The sequence below is a fragment of the Triturus cristatus genome, chromosome 1_1, assembly GCF_964204655.1.
Source record: "Triturus cristatus chromosome 1_1, aTriCri1.1, whole genome shotgun sequence".
Taxonomy (NCBI): Eukaryota; Metazoa; Chordata; class Amphibia; order Caudata; family Salamandridae; genus Triturus; species Triturus cristatus.
The window spans coordinates 890342319-890360140 of NC_140579.1; positions in this window are offsets into that span (position 1 = coordinate 890342319).

Genomic DNA, 17822 nt, shown 5'->3' on the forward strand with positions numbered 1-17822 from the left:
TGTTCGGGCAGTGTAGGGGGGTCGTGCAGGGGGGTGGTGTTTCAGGGTTTAGGACACTGCAGTGGTGTTCGGGCATTGTAGGGAGTCGTGGTGGGGCTGGTGTTTCAGGGTTTAGGGCAGTGCAGTGCTGTTCGGGCAGTGTAGGGGGTTGTGCTGGGGCTGGTGTTTCAGTGTTTTGGGCAAAGCAGTGGTGTTCGGGCAGTGTAGGGGGTTGTGCTGGGACTGGTGTTTCAGTGTTTAAGGCAGTGCAGTGGTGTTCGGGCACTGTAATGTGTCGAGCGGGGTGGTGTTTCAGGGTTTAGGGCAGTGCAGTGGTGTTTGGGAAGGGTAGGGGGTTGTGCGGGGGTCATGTTTCAGGGTTTTGGGCAGTGCAGTGGTGTTCGGGCAGTGTAGGGGGTCGAGTGGGGTAGGTGTTTCAGGGTTTAGACCAGTGCAGTGGTGTTCGGGCAGTGTAGGGGGGTCATCCAGAGGGGTGGGGTTTCAGGGTTTAGGGCAGTGCAGTGCTGTTTAGGCAGTGTAGGGGGTCGTGCATGGGTGTGGTGTTTCAGGGTTTAAGGCAGTGCAGTGGTGTTCGGGCAGTGTAGGGAGTCGTGGTGGGGCTGGTGTTTCAGGCTTTAGGGCAGTGCAGTGGTGTTCGGGAAGTGTAGGGGGTCGTGCTGGGGCTGGTGTTTCAGGGTTTTGGGCAGAGCAGTGGTGTTCGGGCAGTGTAGGGGGTTGTGCTGGGACTGGTGTTTCCGTGTTTAGGGCAGTGCAGTGATGTTCAGACACTGTAATGTGTAATGCAGGGGTGGTGTTTCAGGGTTTAGGGCAGTGCAGTGGTATTCGGGAATTGTATGAGGACGTGCAGGTGGTGGTGTTTCAGGATTTAGGGCAGTGCAGTGGGTTTCGGGCAGTGCAGGGGGTCTTGCTGGGACTGGTGTTTCAGGGTTTTGGGCAGTACAGTGGTGTTCGGGCAGTTTAGGAGGTCTTGCTGGGGCAGGTGTTTCGGGGTTTAGGGCAGTGCAGTGATGTTCAGAAACTGTAATGTGTCATGCAGGGGTGGTGTTTCAGGGTTTAGGGCAGTGCAGTGGTATTCGGGCATTGTATGAGGACGTACAGGTGGTGGTGTTTCAGGATTTATGGCAGTGCAGTTTGTTTCGGGCAGTGCAGGGGGTCTTGCTGGGACTGGTGTTTCAGGGTTTTGGGCAGAGCAGTGGTGTTCGGGCAGTGTAGGGGGTTGTGCTGGGACTGGTGTTTCAGTGTTTAGGGCAGTGCAGTGATGTTCAGACACTGTAATATGTCATGCAGGGGTGGTGTTTCAGGGTTTAGGGCAGTGCAGTGGTATTCGGGCGTTGAATGGGGATGTGCAGATGGTGGTGTTTCAGGATTTATGGCAGTGCAGTTTGTTTTGGGCAGAGCAGTGGTGTTTGGGCAGTGTAGGGGGTTGTGCTGGGACTGGTGTTTCAGTGTTTAGGGCAGTGCAGTGATGTTCAGACACTGTAATGTGTCATGCAGGGGTGGTGTTTCAGGATTTAGGGCAGTGCAGTGGTGTTCGGGCAGTATAGGGGGTCTTCCTGGGGCGGTGTTTCAGGGTTTATTTCAGTGCAGTGGTGTTCGGGAAGTGTAGGGGGACTTCCTGGGGCTGGTGTTTCAGGGTTTAGGACTGTGTATTGGTGTTCGGGCAGTGTAGGGGGTCGTGTGGTGGAGGTGTTTCAGGGTTTAGGGCAGTGCAGTGGTGTTCGGGCAGTGTAGGGGTTGTGCTGGGTTTGGTGTTTCAGGGTTTAGGGCAGTGCAGTGGTGTTCGGGCAGTGTAGGGGGTCTTGCTGGGGCCGTTGTTTCGGGGTTTAGGGCAGTACAGTGGTGTTCGGGCAGTTTAGGAGGTCTTGCTGGGGCAGGTGTTTCGGGGTTTAGGGCAGTGCAGTGGTGTTCGGGCACTGTAATGCTTCGTGCGGGGGGTGGTGTTTCAGGGTTTAGGGCAGTGCAGTGGTGTTCGGCATTGTATGGGGTAGTGCGGGGTGTGGTGTTTCAGGGTTTAGGGCAGTGCAGTTTTGTTCGGGCAGTGTAGGGGGACGTGCTGGGGGTAGTGTTTCAGGGTTTAGGGCAGTACAGTGGTGTTCGGGCAGTGTAGGAGGTCTTGTTTGGGCTGGTGTTTCACGGATTAGGGCAGTGCAGTGGTGTTCGGGCAGTGTAGGGTCTTCCTGGGACTGGTGTTTCAGGGTTTAGGGTAGTGCAGTGGTGTTTGGTCAGTGTAGGGGGTCTTGCTGAGGCTGGTGTTTTAGGGTTTAGGACAGTGCAGTGGTATTCAGGCAGTTGAGGGGGTTGTGAGGGGGGTGGTGTTTCAGGGTTTAGGGCTGTGCAGTAGTGTTCGGGCAGTGTAGGGGGTCATGCGGGGGTGGTGTTTCAGGGTTTAGGGCAGGGAAATGGTGTCCGGGCAGTGTAGGGGGTATTCCTGGGGCTGGTGTTTCAGGGTTTAGGACAGTGCCGTGGTGTTCGGGCAGTGTAGAATGTCGAGTGGGGGAGGTATTTCAGGGTTTAGGGCAGTGCAGTGGTGTTCGAGCAGTGTAGGGGTTGTGCGGGGGTAGTGTTTCAGGGTTTGGGGCAGTGCAGTGGTGTTCGGGCAGTGTAGGGGGTTGTGCTGGGTTTGGTGTTTCAGGGTTTAGGGCAGTGCAGTGGTGTTCGGGCAGTGTAGGGGGTCTTGCTGGGGCTGATGTTTTGGGGTTTAGGGCAGTACAGTGGTGTTCGGGCAGTTTAGGAGGTCTTGTTGGGGCTGGTGTTTCGGGGTTTAGGGCAGTGCAGTGGTGTTCGGGAACTGTAATGGGTCGTTCGGGGGGTGGTTTTTCAGGGTTAAGGGCAGTGCAGTGGTGTTCGGCATTGTATGGGGTCATGCGGGGGGTGGTGTTTCAGGGTTTAGGGCAGTGCAGTGGTGTTCGGGCAGTGTAGGGGGTCTTCCTGGGGCTGGTGTTTCAGGGTTTAGGACAGTGCAGTGGTGTTCGGGCAGTGTAGGGGGTCGTGAAGGGGGTGGTGTTTCAGGGTTTAGGGCAGTGCAGTGGTGTTCGGGCAGTGTAGGGGGTCATGCGGGGGTGGTGTTTCAGGGCTGAGGACAGTGAAGTGGTTTTCAGGCAGAGTAGGGGTTTGTGCGGGTGGTGATTCAGGGTTTAGGGCAGTGCAGGAATCTTTGGGCAGTGTAGGGGGTCATGTGGGGTGGTGTTTCAGGGTTTAGGGCAGTGCAGTGGTGTTCGGGCAGTGTAGGGAGTCGTGGTGGGGCTGGTGTTTCAGGGTTTAGGGCAGTGCAGTGGTGTTCGGGCAGTATAGGGGGTTGTGCTGGGGCTGGTGTTTCAGTGTTTTGGGCAGAGCAGTGGTGTTCGGGCAGTGTAGGGAGTCGTGGTGGGGCTGGTGTTTCAGGGTTTAGGGCAGTGCAGTGGTTTTCGGGCAGTGTAGGGGGTCTTGCTGGGGCTGGTGTTAAAGGGTTTAGGGCAGTGCAGTGGTGTTTGGGCAGTGTAGGGGGTCGTGCTGGAGCTGTTGTTTCAGGGTTTAGGGCAGTGCAGTGGTGTTCGGGCAGTATAGGGGGTTTTGCAGGGATTGTGTTTCAGGGTTTAGGGCAGTGCAGTGGTGTTTGGGCGTTGTAGGGGGTCGTGCGAGGGGTGGCGTTTCAGGGTTTAGGTCAGTGTAGTTTTGTTCGGGCAGTGTAGCGGGTCGTGCTGGGGGTGGTGTTTCAGGGTTGAGGTCAGTGCAGTGGTGTTCGGGCAGTGTAGGGGTTCGTGCGGGGTGGTGTTTCAGGGTTTAGGGCAGTGTAGTGGTGTTCGGGCAGTGTAAGGTGTCTTGCTGGGGCTAGTGTTTCAGGGTTTAGGGCAGTGCAGTGGTGTTCGGGCAGTATTGGGGGTCTTGGTGGAGCTGATGTTTTAGGGTTTAGGGCAGTGCAGTGGTGTTCGGGCACTGTAGGAGGTCGTGCTGGGGCAGGTGTTTCAGGGTTTAGGGCAGTGCAATGGTGTTCGGGCAGTGTAGGGGGTTGTGTGGGGGAGGTGTTTCAGGGCTTAGTGCAGTGCAGTGGTTTTTGGGCAGTGTAGGGGTCGAGCGGGGTTAGTGTTTCAGGGTTTAGGGCACTGCAGTGGTGTTCGGGCAGTGTAGGGGGTCGTGTTGGGGGTGGTGTTTCGGGGTTTAGGGCATTTCAGTAGTGTTCGGGCAGTGTAGGGGGTCTTCCTGGGGCAGTGTTTCAGGGCTTAGTGCAGTGCAGTGGTGTTCGGGGTCTTCCTGGGGCTGGTGTTTCACGGATTAGGACAGTGCAGTGGTGTTCAGGCAGTGTAGGGGGTCGTGTGGGGGAGGTGTGTTTCAGAGTTTAGACCAGTGCAGTGGTGTTTGGGCAGTGTAGGGGGTCATCCAGAGGGGTGGGGTTTCAGGGTTTAGGGCAGTGCAGTGGTGTTTAGGCAGTGTAGGGGGTCATGCACGGATGTGGTGTTTCAGGGTTTAAGCCAGTGCAGTGGTGTTTGGGCAGTGTAGGGGGTCGTGCAGTGGGGAGGTGTTTCAGGGTTTAGGTCAGTGCAGTGGTGTTTGGGCAGTGTAGGGATTCATGCAGGGTGGTGGTGTTTCAGGGTTTAGGGCAGTGCAGTGGTTTTCGGGCAGTGTAGGGGGTCTTGCTGGGGCTGGTGTTAAAGGGTTTAGGGCAGTGCAGTGGTGTTTGGGCAGTGTAGGGGGTCGTGCTGGGGCTGTTGTTTCAGGGTTTAGGGCAGTGCAGTGGTGTTCGGGCAGTATAGGGGGTTTTGCGGGGATTGTGTTCCAGGGTTTAGGGCAGTGCAGTGGTGTTTGGGCGTTGTAGGGGGTCGTGCGAGGGTGGCGTTTCAGGGTTTAGGTCAGTGTAGTTTTGTTCGGGCAGTGTAGCGGGTCGTGCTGGGGTGGTGTTTCAGGGTTGAGGTCAGTGCAGTGGTGTTTGGGCAGTGTAGGGGTTCGTGCAGGGTGGTGTTTCAGGGTTTAGGGCAGTGTAGTGGTGTTCGGGCAGTGTAAGGTGTCTTGCTGGGGCTAGTGTTTCAGGGTTCAGGGCAGTGCAGTGGTGTTCGGGCAGTATTGGGAGTCTTGGTGAAGCTGGTGTTTTAGGGTTTAGGGCAGTACAGTGGTGTTCGGGCACTGTAGGAGGTCGTGCTGGGGCAGGTGTTTCAGGGTTTAGGGCAGTGCAATGGTGTTCGGGCAGTGTAGGGGGTTGTGTGGGGGAGGTGTTTCAGGGCTTAGTGCAGTGCAGTGGTTTTTGGGCAGTGTAGGGGTCAAGCGGGGTTAGTGTTTCAGGGTTTAGGGCACTGCAGTGGTGTTCGGGCAGTGTAGGGGGTCGTGTTCGGGGTGGGGTTTCGGGGTTTAGGGCATTTCAGTAGTGTCCGGGCAGTGTAGGGGGTCTTCCTGGGGCAGTGTTTCAGGGCTTAGTGCAGTGTAGTGGTGTTCGGGGTCTTCCTGGGGCTGGTGTTTCACGGTTTAGGACAGTGCAGTGGTGTTCAGGCAGTGTAGGGGGTCGTGTGGGGGAGGTGTGTTTCAGAGTTTAGACCAGTGCAGTGGTTTTCGGGCAGTGTAGGGGGTCATCCAGAGGGGTGGGGTTTCAGGGTTTAGGGCAGTGCAGTGGTGTTTAGGCAGTGTAGGGGGTCATGCACGGATGTGGTGTTTCAGGGTTTAAGCCAGTGCAGTGGTGTTTGGGCAGTGTAGGGGGTCGTGCAGTGGGGAGGTGTTTCAGGGTTTAGGTCAGTGCAGTGGTGTTTGGGCAGTGTAGGGATTCATGCAGGGTGGTGGTGTTTCAGGGTTTAGGGCAGTGCAGTGGTGTTCGGGCAGTGTAGGGGGTCGTGCTGGGGCTGGTGTTTCAGGGTTTTGGGCAGAGCAGGGGTGTTCGGGCAGTGTAGGGGGTTGTGTTGGGACTGGTGTTTCAGTGCTTAGGGCAGTGCAGTGGTGTTCGGACACTGTAATGTGTCATGCGGGGGTGGTGTTTCAGGGTTTAGGGCAGTGCAGTGGTATTTGGGCGTTGTATGGGGATGTGCAGGTGGTGGTGTTTCAGGATTTAGGGCAGTGCAGTGGGGTTCAGGCAGTGCAGGGGGTTTTCCTGGGGCAGTGTTTCAGGGTTTATTTCAGTGCAGTGGTGTTCGGGAAGTGTAGGGGGTCTTCCGGGGGCTGGTGTTTCAGAGTTTAGGACAGTGCAGTGGTTTTCGTGCAGTGTAGGGGTCGTGTGGGGGAGGTTTTTCAGGGTTTAGGGCAGTGCAGTGGTTTTCGTGTAGTGTAGGGGTCATGCGGGGGTAGTGTTTCAGTGTTTAGGGCAGTGCAGTGGTGTTTGGGCAGTGTAGGGGTCGTGCTGGGGCTAGTGTTTCAGGGATTAAGGCAGTGCAGTGGTGCTCGGGCAGTATTGGGGGTCTTGGTGAAGCTGGTGTTTTAGGGTTTAGGGCAGTGCAGTGGTGTTCGGGCACTGTAGGAGGTCGTGCTGGGGCAGGTGTTTCAGGGTTTAGGGCAGTGCACTGGTGTTCGGGCAGTGTAGGGGGTCGTGTGGGGGAGGTGTTTCAGGGCTTAGGGCAGTGCAGTGGTTTTTGGGCAGTGTAGGGGTCGTGCGGGAGTAGTGTTTCAGGGTTTAGTGCAGTGGTGTTCTGGCAGTGTAGGGGTCGTGCTGGGGCTAGTGTTTCAGGGTTTAGGGCAGTGCAGTGGTGTTCGGGCAGTATTGGCGGTCTTGGTGGAGCTGGTGTTTTAGGGTTTAGGGCAATGCAGTGGTGTTCGGGCACTGTAGGATGTCGTGCTGGGGTAGGTGTTTCAGGGTTTAGGGCAGTGCAATGGTGTTTGGGCAGTGTAGTGGTTCGTGTTGGGGCTGGTGTTTCAGGGTTTAGGGTAGTGCAGTGGTGATCAGGTAGTGTAGGTGTTCGTGCTGGGTCTGGTGTTTCAGGGTTTAGGGCAGTGCAGTGGTATTTGGGCAGTGTAGGGTGTTGTGCGGGGGTCATATTTCAGGGTTTTGGGCATGCAGTGGTTTTTGGGCAGTATAGGGGGTCTTGCTGGGGCTGGTGTCTCAGGGTTTAGGGCAGTGCAGTGGTATTCGGACAGTGTAATGGGTCGTGCGGGGATGGTGTTTCAGGGTTTAGGGCAGTGCAGTTTTGTTCGGGCACCGTAGGGGGTCGTGCTTGGGGTAGTGTTTCAGGGTTTAGGGCAGTGCAGTGGTGTTTGGGCAGTGTAGGAGGTCTTGCTGGGGCTGGTGTTTCAGGGTTTAGACCAGTGCAGTGGTTTTCGGGCAGTGTAGGGGGTCATCCAGAGGGGTGGGGTTTCAGGGTTTCGGGCAGTGCAGCGGTGTTTGGGAAGTGTAGTGGGTTGTGCAGTGGGGAGGTGTTTCAGGGTTTAGGGCAGTGCAGTGGTGTTCGGGCAGTGTAGGGGGTTGTGCTGGGGCTGGTGTTTCAGTGTTTTGGGCAGAGAAGTGGTTTTCGGGCAGTGTAGAGGGTTGTGCTGGGACTGGTGTTTCAGTGTTTAGGGCAGTGCAGTGGTGTTCGGGCACTGTAATGTGTCGAGCGGGGGTGGTGTTTCAGGGTTTAGGGCAGTGCAGTGGTATTCGGGCGTTGTATGGGGACGTGCAGGTGGTGGTGTTTCAGGATTTAGGGCAGTGCAGTGGGGTTTGGGCAGTGTAGGGGTTGTTCTGGGGGTGGTGTTTCAGTGTTTATTTCAGCGCAGTGGTGTTCGGGAAGTGTAGGGGGTTGTGCTGGGGCTAGTGTTTCAGGGTTTTGGGCAGAGCAGTGGTGTTCGGGCAGTGTAGGGGGTCGTGTGGGCAAGGTGTTTCAGGGTTTAGGGCAGTGCAGTGGTTTTCGGGCAGTGTAGGGGTCGTGCGGGGGTAGTGTTTCAGGGTTTAGGGCAGTGCAGTGGTTTTCGGGCAGTGCAAGGGTCGTGCTGGGGCTAGTGTTTCAGGGTTTAGGGCAGTGCAGTGGTGTTCGGGCAGTATTGGGAGTCTTGGTGAAGCTGGTGTTTTAGGGTTTAAGGCAGTGCAGTGGTGTTCGGGCACTGTAGGAGGTCGTGCTGGGGCAGGTGTTTCAGGGTTTAGGGCAGTGCAATGGTGTTCGGGCAGTGTAGGGGGTTTTGTGGGGGAGGTGTTTCAGGGCTTAGGGCAGTGCAGTGCAGTGGTTTTTGGGCAGTGTAGGGGTCGTGCGGGGTTAGTGTTTCAGGGTTTCGGGCACTGCAGTGGTGTTCGGGCACTGTAGGAGGTCGTGCTGGGGCAGGTGTTTCAGGGTTTAGGGCAGTGCAATGGTGTTTGGGCAGTGTAGTGGTTCGTGTTGGGGCTGGTGTTTCAGGGTTTAGGGCAGTGCAGTGGTAATCGGGCAGTGTAGGGGTTCGTGCTGGGGCTGGTGTTCCCGGGTTTATGGCAGTGCAGTTGTGTTTGGGCAGTGTAGGGGGTTGTGCGGGGATCATGTTTCAGGGTTTTGGGCAGTGCAGTGGTTTTTGGGCAGTGTAGGGGGTCTTGCTGGGGCTGGTGTTTCAGGGTTTAGGGCAGTGCAGTGGTGTTCGGGCAGTGTAGGGGGTTGTGCTGGGGCTGGTGTTTCAGTGTTTTAGGCAGAGCAGTGGTGTTCGGGCAGTGTAGGGAGTCGTGGTGGGGCTGGTGTTTCAGGGTTTAGGGCAGTGCAGTTGTTTTTGGGCAGTGTAGGGGGTCTTGCTGGGGCTGGTGTTAAAGGGTTTAGGGCAGAGCAGTGGTGTTTGGGCATTGTAGGGGGTCGTGCTGGGGCTGTTGTTTTAGGGTTTAGGGCAGTGCAGTGGTGTTCGGGCAGTATAGGGGGTTTTGCGGGAATTGTGTTTCAGGGTTTAGGGCAGTGCAGTGGTGTTTGGGCGTTGTAGGGGGTCGTGCGGGTGGGTGGCGTTTCAGGGTTTAGGTCAGTGTCGTTTTGTTCGGGCAGTGTAGCGGGTCGTGCTGGGGGTGGTGTTTCAGGGTTGAGGTCAGTGCAGTGGTGTTCGGGCAGTGTAGGGGTTCGTGCGGGGTGGTGTTTCAGGGTTTAGGGCAGTGTAGTGGTGTTCGGGCAGTGTAAGGTGTCTTGCTGGGGCTAGTGTTTCAGGGTTTAGGGCAGTGCAGTGGTGTTCGGGCAGTATTGGGGGTCTTGGTGGAGCTGATGTTTTAGGGTTTAGGGCAGTGCAGTGGTGTTCGGGCACTGTAGGAGGTCGTGCTGGGGCAGGTGTTTCAGGGTTTAGGGCAGTGCAATGGTGTTCGGGCAGTGTAGGGGGTTGTGTGGGGGAGGTGTTTCAGGGCTTAGTGCAGTGCAGTGGTTTTTGGGCAGTGTAGGGGTCGAGCGGGGTTAGTGTTTCAGGGTTTAGGGCACTGCAGTGGTGTTCGGGCAGTGTAGGGGGTCGTGTTGGGGGTGGTGTTTCGGGGTTTAGGGCATTTCAGTAGTGTTCGGGCAGTGTAGGGGGTCTTCCTGGGGCAGTGTTTCAGGGCTTAGTGCAGTGCAGTGGTGTTCGGGGTCTTCCTGGGGCTGGTGTTTCACGGATTAGGACAGTGCAGTGGTGTTCAGGCAGTGTAGGGGGTCGTGTGGGGGAGGTGTGTTTCAGAGTTTAGACCAGTGCAGTGGTGTTTGGGCAGTGTAGGGGGTCATCCAGAGGGGTGGGGTTTCAGGGTTTAGGGCAGTGCAGTGGTTTTTAGGCAGTGTAGGGGGTCATGCACGGATGTGGTGTTTCAGGGTTTAAGCCAGTGCAGTGGTGTTTGGGCAGTGTAGGGGGTCGTGCAGTGGGGAGGTGTTTCAGGGTTTAGGTCAGTGCAGTGGTGTTTGGGCAGTGTAGGGATTCATGCAGGGTGGTGGTGTTTCAGGGTTTAGGGCAGTGCAGTGGTTTTCGGGCAGTGTAGGGGGTCTTGCTGGGGCTGGTGTTAAAGGGTTTAGGGCAGTGCAGTGGTGTTTGGGCAGTGTAGGGGGTCGTGCTGGGGCTGTTGTTTCAGGGTTTAGGGCAGTGCAGTGGTGTTCGGGCAGTATAGGGGGTTTTGCGGGGATTGTGTTCCAGGGTTTAGGGCAGTGCAGTGGTGTTTGGGCGTTGTAGGGGGTCGTGCGAGGGTGGCGTTTCAGGGTTTAGGTCAGTGTAGTTTTGTTCGGGCAGTGTAGCGGGTCGTGCTGGGGTGGTGTTTCAGGGTTGAGGTCAGTGCAGTGGTGTTCGGGCAGTGTAGGGGTTCGTGCAGGGTGGTGTTTCAGGGTTTAGGGCAGTGTAGTGGTGTTCGGGCAGTGTAAGGTGTCTTGCTGGGGCTAGTGTTTCAGGGTTCAGGGCAGTGCAGTGGTGTTCGGGCAGTATTGGGAGTCTTGGTGAAGCTGGTGTTTTAGGGTTTAGGGCAGTACAGTGGTGTTCGGGCACTGTAGGAGGTCGTGCTGGGGCAGGTGTTTCAGGGTTTAGGGCAGTGCAATGGTGTTCGGGCAGTGTAGGGGGTTGTGTGGGGGAGGTGTTTCAGGGCTTAGTGCAGTGCAGTGGTTTTTGGGCAGTGTAGGGGTCAAGCGGGGTTAGTGTTTCAGGGTTTAGGGCACTGCAGTGGTGTTCGGGCAGTGTAGGGGGTCGTGTTGGGGGTGGGGTTTCGGGGTTTAGGGCATTTCAGTAGTGTTCGGGCAGTGTAGGGGGTCTTCCTGGGGCAGTGTTTCAGGGCTTAGTGCAGTGCAGTGGTGTTCGGGGTCTTCCTGGGGCTGGTGTTTCACGGTTTAGGACAGTGCAGTGGTGTTCAGGCAGTGTAGGGGGTCGTGTGGGGGAGGTGTGTTTCAGAGTTTAGACCAGTGCAGTGGTGTTCGGGCAGTGTCGGGGGTCATCCAGAGGGGTGGGGTTTCAGGGTTTAGGGCAGTGCAGTGGTGTTTAGGCAGTGTAGGGGGTCATGCACGGATGTGGTGTTTCAGGGTTTAAGCCAGTGCAGTGGTGTTTGGGCAGTGTAGGGGGTCGTGCAGTGGGGAGGTGTTTCAGGGTTTAGGTCAGTGCAGTGGTGTTTGGGCAGTGTAGGGATTCATGCAGGGTGGTGGTGTTTCAGGGTTTAGGGCAGTGCAGTGGTGTTCGGGCAGTGTAGGGGGTCGTGCTGGGGCTGGTGTTTCAGGGTTTTGGGCAGAGCAGGGGTGTTCGGGCAGTGTAGGGGGTTGTGTTGGGACTGGTGTTTCAGTGCTTAGGGCAGTGCAGTGGTGTTCGGACACTGTAATGTGTCATGCGGGGGTGGTGTTTCAGGGTTTAGGGCAGTGCAGTGGTATTCGGGCGTTGTATGGGGATGTGCAGGTGGTGGTGTTTCAGGATTTAGGGCAGTGCAGTGGGGTTCAGGCAGTGCAGGGGGTTTTCCTGGGGCAGTGTTTCAGGGTTTATTTCAGTGCAGTGGTGTTCGGGAAGTGTAGGGGGTCTTCCGGGGGCTGGTGTTTCAGAGTTTAGGACAGTGCAGTGGTTTTCGTGCAGTGTAGGGGTCGTGTGGGGGAGGTTTTTCAGGGTTTAGGGCAGTGCAGTGGTTTTCGTGCAGTGTAGGGGTCATGCGGGGGTAGTGTTTCAGTGTTTAGGGCAGTGCAGTGGTGTTTGGGCAGTGTAGGGGTCATGCTGGGGCTAGTGTTTCAGGGATTAAGGCAGTGCAGTGGTGCTCGGGCAGTATTGGGGGTCTTGGTGAAGCTGGTGTTTTAGGGTTTAGGGCAGTGCAGTGGTGTTCGGGCACTGTAGGAGGTCGTGCTGGGGCAGGTGTTTCAGGGTTTAGGGCAGTGCACTGGTGTTCGGGCAGTGTAGGGGGTCGTGTGGGGGAGGTGTTTCAGGGCTTAGGGCAGTGCAGTGGTTTTTGGCAGTGTAGGGGTCGTGCGGGAGTAGTGTTTCAGGGTTTAGTGCAGTGGTGTTCTGGCAGTGTAGGGGTCGTGCTGGGGCTAGTGTTTCAGGGTTTAGGGCAGTGCAGTGGTGTTCGGGCAGTATTGGGGGTCTTGGTGGAGCTGGTGTTTTAGGGTTTAGGGCAATGCAGTGGTGTTCGGGCACTGTAGGATGTCGTGCTGGGGTAGGTGTTTCAGGGTTTAGGGCAGTGCAATGGTGTTTGGGCAGTGTAGTGGTTCGTGTTGGGGCTGGTGTTTCAGGGTTTAGGGTAGTGCAGTGGTGATCGGGTAGTGTAGGTGTTCGTGCTGGGTCTGGTGTTTCAGGGTTTAGGGCAGTGCAGTGGTATTTGGGCAGTGTAGGGTGTTGTGCGGGGGTCATATTTCAGGGTTTTGGGCATGCAGTGGTTTTTGGGCGGTATAGGGGGTCTTGCTGGGGCTGGTGTCTCAGGGTTTAGGGCAGTGCAGTGGTATTCGGACAGTGTAATGGGTCGTGCGGGGATGGTGTTTCAGGGTTTAGGGCAGTGCAGTTTTGTTCGGGCACCGTAGGGGGTCGTGCTTGGGGTAGTGTTTCAGGGTTTAGGGCAGTGCAGTGGTGTTTGGGCAGTGTAGGGGGTCTTCCTGGGGCAGTGTTTCAGGGCTTAGTGCAGTGCAGTGGTGTTCGGGGTCTTCCTGGGGCTGGTGTTTCACGGTTTAGGACAGTGCAGTGGTGTTCAGGCAGTGTAGGGGGTCGTGTGGGGGAGGTGTGTTTCAGAGTGTAGACCAGTGCAGTGGTGTTCGGGCAGTGTAGGGGGTCATCCAGAGGGGTGGGGTTTCAGGGTTTAGGGCAGTGCAGTGGTGTTTAGGCAGTGTAGGGGTTCATGCACGGATGTGGTGTTTTAGGGTTTAAGCCAGTGCAGTGGTGTTTGGGCAGTGTAGGGGGTCGTGCAGTGGGGAGGTGTTTCAGGGTTTAGGTCAGTGCAGTGGTGTTTGGGCAGTGTAGGGATTCATGCAGGGTGGTGGTGTTTCAGGGTTTAGGGCAGTGCAGTGGTGTTCAGGCAGTGTAGGGGGTCGTGCTGGGGCTGGTGTTTCAGGGTTTTGGGCAGAGCAGGGGTGTTCGGGCAGTGTAGGGGGTTGTGTTGGGACTGGTGTTTCAGTGCTTAGGGCAGTGCAGTGGTGTTCGGACACTGTAATGTGTCATGCGGGGGTGGTGTTTCAGGGTTTAGGGCAGTGCAGTGGTATTCGGGCGTTGTATGGGGATGTGCAGGTGGTGGTGTTTCAGGATTTAGGGCAGTGCAGTGGGGTTCAGGCAGTGCAGGGGGTTTTCCTGGGGCAGTGTTTCAGGGTTTATTTCAGTGCAGTGGTGTTCGGGAAGTGTAGGGGGTCTTCCGGGGGCTGGTGTTTCAGAGTTTAGGACAGTGCAGTGGTTTTCGTGCAGTGTAGGGGTCGTGTGGGGGAGGTTTTTCAGGGTTTAGGGCAGTGCAGTGGTTTTCGTGCAGTGTAGGGGTCATGCGGGGGTAGTGTTTCAGTGTTTAGGGCAGTGCAGTGGTGTTTGGGCAGTGTAGGGGTCGTGCTGGGGCTAGTGTTTCAGGGATTAAGGCAGTGCAGTGGTGCTCGGGCAGTATTGGGGGTCTTGGTGAAGCTGGTGTTTTAGGGTTTAGGGCAGTGCAGTGGTGTTCGGGCACTGTAGGAGGTCGTGCTGGGGCAGGTGTTTCAGGGTTTAGGGCAGTGCACTGGTGTTCGGGCAGTGTAGGGGGTCGTGTGGGGGAGGTGTTTCAGGGCTTAGGGCAGTGCAGTGGTTTTTGGGCAGTGTAGGGGTCGTGCGGGAGTAGTGTTTCAGGGTTTAGTGCAGTGGTGTTCTGGCAGTGTAGGGGTCGTGCTGGGGCTAGTGTTTCAGGGTTTAGGGCAGTGCAGTGGTGTTCGGGCAGTATTGGCGGTCTTGGTGGAGCTGGTGTTTTAGGGTTTAGGGCAATGCAGTGGTGTTCGGGCACTGTAGGATGTCGTGCTGGGGTAGGTGTTTCAGGGTTTAGGGCAGTGCAATGGTGTTTGGGCAGTGTAGTGGTTCGTGTTGGGGCTGGTGTTTCAGGGTTTAGGGTAGTGCAGTGGTGATCGGGTAGTGTAGGTGTTCGTGCTGGGTCTGGTGTTTCAGGGTTTAGGGCAGTGCAGTGGTATTTGGGCAGTGTAGGGTGTTGTGCGGGGGTCATATTTCAGGGTTTTGGGCATGCAGTGGTTTTTGGGGAGTATAGGGGGTCTTGCTGGGGCTGGTGTCTCAGGGTTTAGGGCAGTGCAGTGGTATTCGGACAGTGTAATGGGTCGTGCGGGGATGGTGTTTCAGGGTTTAGGGCAGTGCAGTTTTGTTCGGGCACCGTAGGGGGTCGTGCTTGGGGTAGTGTTTCAGGGTTTAGGGCAGTGCAGTGGTGTTTGGGCAGTGTAGGAGGTCTTGCTGGGGCTGGTGTTTCAGGGTTTAGACTAGTGCAGTGGTTTTCGGGCAGTGTAGGGGGTCATCCAGAGGGGTGGGGTTTCAGGGTTTCGGGCAGTGCAGTGGTGTTTGGGAAGTGTAGTGGGTTGTGCAGTGGGGAGGTGTTTCAGGGTTTAGGGCAGTGCAGTGGTGTTCGGGCAGTGTAGGGGGTTGTGCTGGGGCTGGTGTTTCAGTGTTTTGGGCAGAGAAGTGGTTTTCGGGCAGTGTAGAGGGTTGTGCTGGGACTGGTGTTTCAGTGTTTAGGGCAGTGCAGTGGTGTTCGGGCACTGTAATGTGTCGAGCGGGGGTGGTGTTTCAGGGTTTAGGGCAGTGCAGTGGTATTCGGGCGTTGTATGGGGACGTGCAGGTGGTGGTGTTTCAGGATTTAGGGCAGTGCAGTGGGGTTTGGGCAGTGTAGGGGTTGTTCTGGGGGTGGTGTTTCAGTGTTTATTTCAGCGCAGTGGTGTTCGGGAAGTGTAGGGGGTTGTGCTGGGGCTAGTGTTTCAGGGTTTTGGGCAGAGCAGTGGTGTTCGGGCAGTGTAGGGGGTCGTGTGGGCGAGGTGTTTCAGGGTTTAGGGCAGTGCAGTGGTTTTCGGGCAGTGTAGGGGTCGTGCGGGGGTAGTGTTTCAGGGTTTAGGGCAGTGCAGTGGTTTTCGGGCAGTGTAAGGGTCGTGCTGGGGCTAGTGTTTCAGGGTTTAGGGCAGTGCAGTGGTGTTCGGGCAGTATTGGGAGTCTTGGTGAAGCTGGTGTTTTAGGGTTTAAGGCAGTGCAGTGGTGTTCGGGCACTGTAGGAGGTCGTGCTGGGGCAGGTGTTTCAGGGTTTAGGGCAGTGCAATGGTGTTCGGGCAGTGTAGGGGGTTTTGTGGGGGAGGTGTTTCAGGGCTTAGGGCAGTGCAGTGCAGTGGTTTTTGGGCAGTGTAGGGGTCGTGCGGGGTTAGTGTTTCAGGGTTTCGGGCACTGCAGTGGTGTTCGGGCACTGTAGGAGGTCGTGCTGGGGCAGGTGTTTCAGGGTTTAGGGCAGTGCAATGGTGTTTGGGCAGTGTAGTGGTTCGTGTTGGGGCTGGTGTTTCAGGGTTTAGGGCAGTGCAGTGGTAATCGGGCAGTGTAGGGGTTCGTGCTGGGGCTGGTGTTCCCGGGTTTATGGCAGTGCAGTTGTGTTTGGGCATTTTAGGGGGTTGTGCGGGGATCATGTTTCAGGGTTTTGGGCAGTGCAGTGGTTTTTGGGCAGTGTAGGGGGTCTTGCTGGGGCTGGTGTTTCAGGGTTTAGGGCAGTGCAGTGGTGTTCGGGCAGTGTAGGGGGTTGTGCTGGGGCTGGTGTTTCAGTGTTTTAGGCAGAGCAGTGGTGTTCGGGCAGTGTAGGGAGTCGTGGTGGGGCTGGTGTTTCAGGGTTTAGGGCAGTGCAGTTGTTTTTGGGCAGTGTAGGGGGTCTTGCTGGGGCTGGTGTTAAAGGGTTTAGGGCAGAGCAGTGGTGTCTGGGCATTGTAGGGGGTCGTGCTGGGGCTGTTGTTTTAGGGTTTAGGGCAGTGCAGTGGTGTTCGGGCAGTATAGGGGGTTTTGCGGGAATTGTGTTTCAGGGTTTAGGGCAGTGCAGTGGTGTTTGGGCGTTGTAGGGGGTCGTGCAGGTGGGTGGCGTTTCAGGGTTTAGGTCAGTGTCGTTTTGTTCGGGCAGTGTAGCGGGTCGTGCTGGGGGTGGTGTTTCGGGGTTGAGGTCAGTGCAGTGGTGTTCGGGCAGTGTAGGGGTTCGTGCGGCGTGGTGTTTCAGGGTTTAGGGCAGTGTAGTGGTGTTCGGGCAGTGTAAGGTGTCTTGCTGGGGCTAGTGTTTCAGGGTTTAGGGCAGTGCAGTGGTGTTCGGGCAGTATTGGGGGTCTTGGTGGAGCTGGTGTTTTAGGGTTTAGGGCAGTGCAGTGGTGTTCGGGCACTGTAGGAGGTCGTGCTGTGGCAGGTGTTTCAGGGTTTAGGGCAGTGCAATGGTGTTTGGGCAGTGTAGTGGTTCGTGCTGGGGCTGGTGTTTCAGGGTTTAGGGCAGTGCAGCGGTGATCGGGCAGTGTAGGGGTTTGTGCTGGGGCTGGTGTTTCAGGGTTTAGGGCAGTGCAGTGGTGTTAGGGCAGTGTAGGGGGTTGTACGGGGGTCATGTTTCAGGGTTTTGGGCAGTGCAGTGGATTTTGGGCAGTGTAGGGGGTCTTGCTGGGGCTGGTGTTTCAGGGTTTAGGGCAGTGCAGTGGTGTTTGGGCAGTGTAATGGTTCGTGCGGGGATGGTGTTTCAGGGTTTAGGGCAGTGCAGCTTTGTTCGGGCACTGTAGGGGGTCGTGCTTGGGGTAGTGTTTCAGGGTTTAGGGCAGTGCAGTGGTGTTCGGGCAGTGTAGGAGGTCTTGCTGGGGCTGGTGTTTCAGGGTTTAGACCAGTGCAGTGGTGTTCGGGCAGTGTAGGGGGTCATCCAGAGGGGTGGGGTTTCAGGGGTTCGGGCAGTGCAGTGGTGTTTAGGCAGTGTAGGGGGTCGTGCAGAGGTGTGTTGTTTCAGGGTTTAAGGCAGTGCAGTGGTATTCGGGCAGTGTAGGGGGTGGTGCAGTGGGGAGTTGTTTCAGGGTTAGGGCAGTGCAGTGGTGTTCAGGCAGTGTACGGGGTCGTGCAGGGGGGTGGTGTTTCAGGGTTTAGGACACTGCATTGGTGTTCGGGCAGTGTAGGGAGTCGTGGTGGGGCTGGTGTTTCAGGGTTTGGGGCAGTGCAGTGGTGTTCGGGCAGTGTAGGGAGTTGTGCTGGGGCTGGTGTTTCAGTGTTTTGGGCAGAGCAGTGGTGTTCGGGCAGTGTAGGGGGTTGTGCTGGGACTGGTGTTTCAGTGTTTATAGCAGTGCAGTGGTGTTCGGGCACTGTAATGTGTCGAGCGGGGGTGGTGTTTTAGGGTTTAGGGCAGTGCAGTGATGTTCAGGAGTTGTATGGGAACGTGCAGGGGGTGATGTTTCAGGATTTAGGGCAGTGCAGTGGTATTCAGGCAGTGCAGGGGGTCTTGCTGGGACTGGTGTTTCAGGGTTTAGGGCAATGCAGTGGTGTTCGGGCAGTGTAGGGGGTCTTCCTGGGGCAGTGTTTCAGGGCTTAGTGCAGTGCAGTGGTGTTTGGGGTCTTCCTGGGGCTGGTGTTTCACGGTTTAGGACAGTGCAGTGGTGTTCAGGCAGTGTAGGGGGTCGTGTGGGGGAGGTGTTTCAGAGTTTAGACCAGTGCAGTGGTGTTCGGGCAGTGTAGGGGGTCATCCAGAGGGGTGGGGTTTCAGGGTTTAGGGCAGTGCAGTGGTGTTTAGGCAGTGTAGGGGGTCATGCATGGATGTGGTGTTTCGGGATTTAAGGCAGTGCAGTGGTGTTTGGACAGTGTAGGGGGTCGTGCAGTGGGGAGGTGGTTCAGGGTTTAGGTCAGTGCAGTGGTGTTTGGGCAGTGTAGGGGTTCATGCAGGGGGGTGGTGTTTCAGGGTTTAGGGCAGTGCAGTGGTGTTCGGGCAGTGTAGGGAGTTGTGGTGGGGATGGTGTTTCAGGGTTTAGGGCAGTGCAGTGGTGTTCGGGCAGTGTAGGGGGTCGTGCTGGGGCTGGTGTTTCAGGGTTTTGGGCAGTGCAGTGGTGTTTAGGCAGTGTAGGGGGTCATGCACGGATGTGGTGTTTCAGGGTTTAAGCCAGTGCAGTGGTGTT